Source organism: Crocodylus siamensis, chromosome 1 (assembly GCF_052110815.1).
Source record: "Crocodylus siamensis isolate JL-2025a chromosome 1, ASM5211081v1, whole genome shotgun sequence".
In the NCBI taxonomy this organism is placed as follows: domain Eukaryota; kingdom Metazoa; phylum Chordata; order Crocodylia; family Crocodylidae; genus Crocodylus; species Crocodylus siamensis.
In genome coordinates this window covers 307,726,515-307,735,571 of record NC_143395.1, presented here as the reverse complement: position 1 = coordinate 307,735,571, position 9,057 = coordinate 307,726,515, and positions in this window count along the sequence as shown.

Below are 9,057 nucleotides of genomic sequence, written 5' to 3'. Positions count from 1 at the left end.
AGGCTTTGTCTAGTCTGGGAAAACACATGCTTTCAAAAACTGTGCTAGCTAAACCCACTTGAAATATTAGGAGGATTCATAAACACAGCTTAATATTTTTTTAATTAGGCTACTTGGTCAGATCTGACTCTCTCTCAAATGCCTACCCCCCCCCCACTTCTTCCCCAGGTCCTAATTAGTATTTTAAATGCAGTTAGGTTAAAATGATGGAGGTCTGAAGGAACTTGATAGGAAAGTCCAATTTTACATGGATCAGTGGAATCATCTTTAAACTACTATTAAATGCCATTTCCAGTTCTTACTGATGTGCTGTAATTTCATTCCCTTTAGCTCACAAAGGAGTTGCTGATCTGCTAGATGGTTTAAAAATTATATCACTTCCCATTTTTGTTGGCTTGCATTATGCATCTTCCCAATTTGTAGCATAATGGATTGCAACTTTCTTTTGCAACTCACCAGGCACATTGACACGAGACATTAAATGCACAGGAAACTAATTCTATTGTGCATTACTGCGTCATGGCAAAAGCTGTGCTGATGTGCTAACATGCAGTAGAATTAGTCTACTGTGCATTAACGTCACTAAAAAGGTGTATGCTGGTGCTACTGCACAGTAGCGCTGGTTACTGTGCATTGAGTTAGTACCTGTTATTATAGGTACTAAACTTAATGTACAGTAACTACAGTGCATTAATGCACATGTAGACATACCCACTTTCCAGTAGAATCAGCACCATGGGGTTCAACAGGTCTAATTTCAAGCTCTGAGCATGTTTGCTTACTTAGTTTAGATCCCACAAACCACTATTAAGCTCTTAGTTGGAAGTACAGCTGTCTCACGTTATATTAACATACTACCAAACAGTCTTATGCTGTGAAAAAATTGCTCTAGTCTAGTCATCTTTTTGTGTTTTTACAAACATACCTTTCCCTCATGCCCATTTAAGTCAGTGTAACAGACATGAGAAACTGCCAGCAGAAGTGGAGATTTAATTCTTGTGCTGTTGCACATAAAAGGCTGGATAGAAGCAGCAGATATGCAGGTTTCCTACAACGCTTTCTGCCAGCCTTAACTGAATCCCAATATAGACAGACCTTCTCTAGGAGTGAGGGAACATTTGAGTTTCTGCCCCTTTGTACACTGAAAATACTTATCAACAAAGTGCTCAAGTAAGACAGATATTCTCTCTACTGGCACATCTGCATGTTCATTAATACACCCTAGTTACTGTACATTAAATTTAGTACTTGTTTAGCCAAGTACCAATTCAATGCACAGTTACTTGCACTAATGTGCAGCAGCACTGGCACACAGGGGTTTTGTTTTGCTTTTTTTACACTCGCTGTCCAGTATCCTAATAACACAGTGCAGTAGCGTATTAGCACGATTTGTGACGGGCAGGCTACTACGCAGTAAGCATTTTGTGTAGATGTTGTGCCCATCTTGTGCCCACTGAGAATTGGATTGAGACTACCAATTCGTTTCCTATAAACCACAGAGCAGCCATCTAATATGAAACTTTCGTTCAGTAGGCTACCACCAAATACATGGGAAGGTGACACTGCTGATCTGGGCTGAATGTGAACAAAAGACCTGGCCAAGAGAATCTCTCTATCCCATTACCAGTCCCTTGAACTAATGATATACACCCTCTGGTTAAGAGATGACACCATTTTGATGGTGCCCAAGGAAGCTGCAGCAAACTTATTACATTACTGTACAGCTCTGTGGAGAGAAAAGACAGGAATGGGATAGGAGGAGACGCTGAAGGATCTGGGCCTATTTAGTCTAGAGAAAAGAAGACCGGGAGCCTTCGGTTACCTGAAGGGGGTTCCAAAGAGGATGGCGCTAGTCTTTTCTCAGTGGTGGCCAATAAAGGAACAAAGAGCAATGGTCTCAAGCTGCAGCAGGGGAAGTTTAGGTTCCATATTAGGAAAAACCTCTTCACTAGGAGAGTAGTAAAGCACTGAAACACGCTACCTAGAGGGGTTGTGAAATCTCCACCCTTGGAAGTTTTTAAGACCCAGGTAGACAAAGCCTTAGCCAGGATAATCTAGCTAGGGACAGCCCTGCTTTGAGCTGGGTGTTGGACTAGATGACCTCCTGAGGTCCCTTCCAAGCCTAACTTTCTGTGATTCTATGATAGTTGGCAGGTGAAAGCACATAAGTGATGAAGCACTGAATGTTGCCTGTAAAGTGCAACTGCAAGCTATTACTAGAAGGAAAGAGAGAACCAGCATGAGGTTGAAACACAAGGAGCTAAGCATCAGCTTGAACCATTACATCACCTGAAAAGCATCCCAATTAAACAGAATTATTATTTCCATTGACAGCAATCCTAGCCTTGCATATCATTAAACTTAAATACATTTTTACAAATTAACTGGATTTCCTCATTAACTGCATTCTAATTAAGTGGAGAAGACCAAATAAATACAATGAGATCGCATTGCTCCACTGGTCCATCTTTGGGTAAAATCTTTTTTTTAAACTCTACTAAACAAACATACAGTCAATATAGAGTGCAGAAAACATGGCATTTTCAAACTGTAACATTCCATTACAGATAGAAATGCCTAAAAACTAAATGCATTGCATATCACCATATGTTCACTCTTCAGTTTTTATTCAAGACTCACTTCCTTTTCATTTAGCTCCTCCCACGCTACTGAAGCCAGTGGCAGGACTCACAGGGCAAATGGCTCCAGTCACCAGCATACGAGTCCCCAGCAGAGCAACCATGACAGTGGGGGCTGCACTTGCCCTCTCAGTAGTGGTCCGCATTTTCAATTTTTATTTTAAAAAAAACCCAAAAAAACCCCAAAAACCCGAAATTTCAGGGTTTATCTTTCAAACATAAAAACCAGATTGAAATAGGGGTAAAAGGAAGAAAAGGAAAAAATGGTTTAAATCTGGGAAAATAATGAATATGTTCCCACAGCAGTGAGGGAGGGAGGGAGTAAGGCTGGGACTAGGGAAGGGACGGGGCACAGCCCGATGGCCATTCCTGGGGTCCAGCAGGGAGCAAAGTGGAGGAATCTGCCAGTGGGTGCAGGCATGGGATGGGGGGCATGGCTCTTGCCGTTAAGCGCACCTCGGGAAGGCTGCAGGCTGGGGGGCTGCGTCAGGCTCTTCGTGGGGGGCATTTGCCCCCAGATCTGCACTCAGGACGATCAGCCAGTGCAACCCCCCAGCCCACAGCTGCCCTGGGGTGTGCGTAGCAGCAAGAGCCATGCCCCCCCTTCCCCTCCCCCCTGCACCCACTTATAGTTCCCTCCAAAGCTGGCGTTGGCAGTTCCCAGGGCCGCTGCAGCAGGAGCTGGGGGGACTGGAAACAAGTGGAGACGCAGGGGCACAATGCAGATTGTAGCCACTCACCCCAGCCCCAGCAGCGGCCGATGCCAGCTGCCTGCAGCTTCTGGGCAGTGCCATGCCCCGAACCCCCTGAGGCTCCGCTTGTCCCTACTTACTCCAGCCCCTGGGCTGCGCCATGCCATGGTACAGGCAGCTGGCTCCAGCTGCTCCCAGAGCCACTGCAGCAGAGGCTGGGGTGAGAGTGGGAACAAGTGGAGACCCAGGGCATGGTGTAGCTTGTCCTCACTCACCTCAGCCTGATGCAGCGGCCTCAGGAGCAGCTGACACCACCTGCCTGCATTATACCATGGTGCAGCCCAGGGGCTGGCGGGAGTGGCACACGGCTGGATGCGTTGTGGGGTGGGGGGGAGGGTCAGGACCCAATCCTGATTCTGACTTTGGCACCTCCTGCCCTGCTTGGGGTCAGAGCTACCCCCTAGGCAGTGGCTCCAGCCCCACAAGCCCATGCAGAGCAGCCAGGTGTAGTGCTGGCTGCAGGGAGCAGGGCTGGGCTCTCCCACCTGCCCCCCAGTGGGCTTTGCAGTTCCTACCGCCCAGGGCAGGGCAGCAGCTGGAGCTGCCAGGGTGCAGCTGGGACCTGCCTGCCCCAAGAGCGATTCCTGTGGCCCCTCCTGTCCCGCCTGGGGTCAGAGCCAGGAGCCCTGGGCCCCCAGGTAGTGGCTCCAGGCCCCTTCCCCCAGCTTGCATGCAGCCACTGCCACCATACCCTGCTCACCCTGTCCAGCCAGAAACCTGTACCTCAGGTGAGGTACCACTTTTAGCTTACCAACACCCCCAGCCATTCCCCACTCATGCTGGTTAACAGATTTTACTGCACCTGGTAAAACTGAGTGAACTGAAAAAGGGTATAAATCAGTAAAAAATGAATAACTTCAATAATAATAATAATAATAATAAAATTGGAATTTAACAATAAAAAAAATCAGTAAAAACTGAAAATGTGGAACACTGCCTCTCAGGTACAGATCCAGGGATCCTGGTTTTCTCCGATTAAAAAAATAAATAAATAAATAAAAAAATCCCCATTTTTTGTTAAAAAAAAATAACCCCAAATCCACATTTTTCCAAGATTTAAATCTGGATTTGGGGTTACTTTTTAAAAACAAAAATTAGGAATTTTTTTAAAAATCAGAGAAAACCAGTATCCCTGTATGTGAGTGACCATCAACTGGGGTGCCACAGCACCCCAGGGTTCCACAAGATCTTTTTAAGAGTGTTACAGTGTGCACAGAGGTAAGCACTGTAGGCACTAAGTTACCTTTGCAATGGGATGCCATTAAATTCAGAAAAGTTATGGAACCTTGCCTTGAGTCCAAAAAGGTTTAGAACCACTGGTTTAATTAAAGTTAATATTGTTCTTTCTAACTTGGTTACTAATTATCAGGGATCCTGTTTTTTCTGTTTAAAAATCACAAATTCTCCAATTAAAAAACCCCTGTAAATTATCTGATTTAAAAACCCCAATTCTGCATTTTTGCATGATTAAAATGAAACAGCACTATATAGGTATCAGTTGAACACAATGGATAGGAACAGACATTCAAAAAGCCTGAGCCTGAATTGATTCAACCTTTGCAGGTTAGTTTAACCTGGCTAGGATGAACCAGTTGGAAACTGGATAGACATACTCTCTGGACTGAAGAAATACAGGCATATGCTTGCAGTGGCTCAGGCTAGAAGCCAGGGGTGCTAGAGCAGCCCTCCCTTGCACAAGTTGAGCTGACGGGGGTGTGGCCAGGCCCCAGCAGGATTTTCTCATTAGGAAGGTCTACCTGCACCATCCCAGGCTTTTCACCGCTGGCTGCTCAAGGGGTGGGAGAGTTGTCAGCCCCCAGACCTTTGCTAGCACTCTAAGGCAAGTGGGGGTGCATGCATCTGTTGATGATACGGAGCTTTTCAATCTCCCTCCCTGCTTGTCAGACTGTCTGCAGCAAACTGACAGGCAAAGCAAGGTAGCCTGATAAGAGTCTTTATCACCTGATTAGCAAAACAATAGCCTCTCTTTCATTACTTCAAACTCTTGTTAAACAGCTTACAGGAGTGACCTATTGATTAGCTCCAAAAGCCCTGTTCTGTCTGCCTGCCTGTCCCAATGAAATTGGAGAGACACACACACAGACAGCTCTCTGCATTAGCTAGCACACCACATGCCAAGGGTCTGTGGGACTGGGGGATTTCCTGCTTGAGCAGTGAGGGGGAGTAGGGAAGGGGGAAGCCAGTAGATCCTGCTGTGTCTGCAGTCTCTGCCAGAGCCTTATACAGCACTAGCTATCATACCACATGCTCACTATGGTCCGTGCTGTGGGAGAGGGGAAGAAGGGATCCCTGCTTAAGCAGCAAGTGGTGAGAGCACAGAGGGGCACAGGGAAGCCAGCAGACCCTGCTGCCTGTGCTGGAGAACCTCTGGCCAGGAAGCAGAGGGGAGGGGCCAGCCCTGCTATAAACCAGAGAGCCCCACCCAGCCCAGAGAGCATGCTGGGGGTGTCTGGTTTATCTTAAACCAGCAAGGGGTCTGGGACAGACATTGCATAAACCAGTTTGAGCCAAATCAGTTAAGTCTGATACTATATTCAACCAGGTTCATCTCAAACTGGTTTCAGCCATTTTTAAACTGGTTTATGTGCACTGAACATCTGTTCTGTTACACGTTTAAACCAGTTTCTGATCACTTAAACTGGTTTGTGTGTAATGTTTGCCTCTAGCCAATATTTTATTGATATATTTACAATATAAAAGCATTTTGGAAACCTAACAGTGCTTCAATCACTATAATAAAATAAATTCTAAATACCAATAAATGTTGGCATTTGATTTTGGATTTTTTACCATGGAAAAATCATAGCTCCCTTGTCCCCTTCCCCAAATAAGACATGGGTCCAGCTGCAGCTGTCCCCCAATGCTTTGTGGCCCTGAGCAGCAGCCCTGATATACTGGTGTCCTGCCCATGTCAGTGCCCCTCACTCGCCACCCACAGCCCCCTGCTTCTCCCAGTCCTGCTGGAGGTGGCCCACAGCTGCCAGGGCTATGGGGCCAGGGACCCAGGTCTTCAGCCCTCTGCCCACCCCATTCCCCTCCCCAGTAGTGCCCAAGCCCCGGCTGCCACCCATGGAAGGAGGCAGCATGGCTGGAGTGGAGCTGGTTGTAGGGAGGTGGATGCAGACTGGTAGCTGCAGCCTCAGGGTTCCTTGCCCTGCTGCCCTCCTCCTGGCAGTCTCCACGGCCGAGTGGGTGGGACCTGGGGTGCCAAGGCAGAGTGGGGCGGGGCAGGGAGGCTTAGTGCCACTGCCAGGAGCCCTGCACCACCATGGCAAGTTGCCTCCTGCCTGCCTGGCAGCAGCAAAGGTGGTGGCACAGAGTCATGCCTCCCTTGCTGCTGCCAGGTGGGCAGGGGGGTGCCTCACTATGGTGGTGTGGGGCTCCCAACAGTGACACTGGGCCTCCCCACCTTGTCCCACTATGCCGTGCTGCACTGGGTCTTGGCCTGTGGGCCATGGAGGCCCCTGGGGGGGAGGGCAGCAGGGCAGGGAGCCCCAAGCCCACAGTGGCCAGGCCACATGCACCCATGCCCTGCATACAAATCTGGGAGGCACATGCTTTCCATGCTCCCTGTGAGAGTGCATGCAGTGGGGGGCAGCCAGCACCCCTGTCACCCCCCTGGATGAACCACCCATTGCTCCATCCCATTCCCCAGCCAGGCCCTGTGGCTGCATATTCCCACCCCAGCCCTGGGTCCCAGGTCTCAGGCCCTACGCCCCACCCTGGCTGGGTAGTGACCCCAGCCCTAGCCCCTGCCCTGCCCAACTCCCTCCCTTCCTCACTATGGGGGCCTCAATCCCCCCTCCCCACCCCTGTAGACGTACCTTCAGGGAGCAGCTTTCATGCTGCCTGGGTACCACATGTAGACACATGGATGTGGCACCCCCTACCTGATTGTCCTCCTCCTACTCCTTCAAGCCCTTTGCAGGCTGGAACCCTGGGGTCCAAGGCTCCAAGGTCAACAAATCTGCTCCTTTGGCACACTGGTGCTTCTTACTGTGAGGGTAAAAGTTCACTATACAAGAGGCAACCTCCATTGGGGTTTGTTCTAGAGTAATACCATAGAAACGGCCTTCTTCTAATATAGCTGTTACAGCTACTGCACCTTCGTGTGTCTGAACAGTTCCTTTTACTGACTTATTTAACATTCCAAATTAAACACACAGGGCCAGGAATGCAAACAGATCTTTGAACAACACAAGTTGATTAACAGAATTTTAATGTATTAGCTTTTAAAGTTGATTTTGGGTATATTAACGTCCTTCCCTAACTATTAAAACCAAGATAATAAATACCTTTTACCTTATGTACTTCACAAAGTGTTGTAAGGATTGTCTAGTTAACAGGTTAAATGAATCTCTTGTACAGATTCATTGGTTTCAATTAAATACACCACTGATGAATTTGGCCTAGAATATCAAGGAGCAAAATTGTACTACATTCCCTTATTCATGCTAAAATGTAAGTGAATGCAAAAGGTCATGAAAATTCAATTTAGTGCTATGTATAATGTTTTGCTTGGTAAACAAGCTGCTTACGTGTCTGTATTGCTGGATTAAAAAATAAATAAATCAAGGTGGGTTATCAGCAGGGATCCTGGTTTTCTCTGATTTTAAAAAATCCCCAATTTTCAGTTCAAAAAAGTAACCCAAAATCCGCATTTTTCTGTGATTAAACTGAAATGCCACTAATTATATACACACACACGAATACACATGTGTATTTATATATACACACACACGCATACACATGTACACACGTGTGTGTGTGTGTGTGTGTGAGTGTGTGTGAGAGAGAGAGAGAGAGAGAGAGAGAGAGAGAGAGAGAGAGAGAGAGAGAGAGAGAGAGAGATGGGCGAGCTGGCAGTGACTTAGCCCAGGGGTTTTGAAAGGGCGAAAGATGATTGGAGGACTTGGGATTCCCTTTCCTCACCAATCAGGCCCCAGAGACTCACCCTCCTTGTTCTCCGATTGGCCCCTTGGGTCACCTGGAGGGGGATAAAAGGGGAAGTGCAACTTACTCAGAGGAGACCAGTGAGGGGCCACAAGGAAAGAGCTTCAAAGAGCTGGCAAGAGCTGGGCCAGCTGGGCGGGAGCAATTGCCTCAGAAGACCCTGAAGGAGTGGGACCTGCAAGCGCAGTTGGACCCTCAGCAGTACAGTGTGCGACTGGCTGGCAGTAAAGGCTCCCCAGCTCCAGCAAAGATCTAAGCAGCAACCTGGGAGGTTCCCAGCTTTACTTCCAGCTCCTCCAATCAGAGGCTAGGCAGCTTGAGGTGAAGCTGGGGCTCCAGGAAGGTCAAGACCCCTTGCATTTTTGTGGGAACACACTAATTTTGCTGAAGGGACAAATTTACAAAAAAACCAAAACATTTTGGTAAAGTAAAAATGTTCCATTTGATATTTTAAGAATCAAATATGTTTTGACTTCCTTGGTTTTGACAAACAAACAAACCAACCATTTTCATTTTGAAATATTTAATTGTATGTAATTTTTTAAAAGTCAAAATGGAAGTATTTTGATTTAAATCAAAACTATTTTGTAATATTTCATTTTGTGGACCATTTCACTGTTCTTCATTCAAGTTCTGAGTCAAAACAAAAACACATTTTGCAATGGCATAATTTCTTACAAAACCAAAATTCT